The sequence below is a fragment of the Triticum aestivum genome, chromosome 4D, assembly GCF_018294505.1.
Source record: "Triticum aestivum cultivar Chinese Spring chromosome 4D, IWGSC CS RefSeq v2.1, whole genome shotgun sequence".
NCBI classification, from domain to species: Eukaryota; Viridiplantae; Streptophyta; class Magnoliopsida; order Poales; family Poaceae; genus Triticum; species Triticum aestivum.
This window is the reverse complement of record NC_057805.1, coordinates 339544-340257: the sequence shown is the minus strand read 5'-3', so window position 1 is coordinate 340257 and position 714 is coordinate 339544.

Sequence of the window (714 nt, the reverse complement as noted above, 5' to 3'; positions counted from 1 at the left end):
ACTATTACTCACTGTTTTGGGGTCGCTGAGTGATTTCCACGATTGACGAACCCCGGGGTGCGTTTACGTGTCGGTCATCAACACCCGCCTGTTTCATGGACAATTACTGACTGTTTTGGTGTCCCGGACTTATTTCCATGATTGATGAACCCCGGGGCACGTTTACTTGTCGGTCATAAATACCCGCAGTTTTGGCTGATCCTGACCCGTTTCGTGGACTATTACTCACTGTTTTGGGGTCCCGGAGTGATTTCCACAATTGACGAACCCCGGGGTGCGTTTACGTGTCGGTCATCAACACTCGCAGTTTTGGCCGATCCTGGCCCGTTTCGTGGACTATTACTCACTGTTTTGGGGTCCAGGAGTGATTTCCACGATTGAGGAACCTCGGGATGCGTTTACGTGCCGGACATCAACACCCGCAGTTTTGGCCGATTCTGGCCCGTTTCGTAGACAATTACTCACTGTTTTGGGTTCCCGGACTTATTTCCACGATTGACGAACCCCGGGGCGCATTTACGTGTCGGTCATCAACACCCGTAGTTTTGGCCGATTCTGGCTCGTTTTGTGGACTATTACTCACTGTTTTTGGTCCCGGAGTGATTTCCATGATTAACGAACCCTGGGGTGCGTTTATGTGTCGGTCATCAACACCCGCAGTTTTGGGCGGTTCTGACCCGTTTCATGGACTATTACATACTGTTCTGCGGTCCC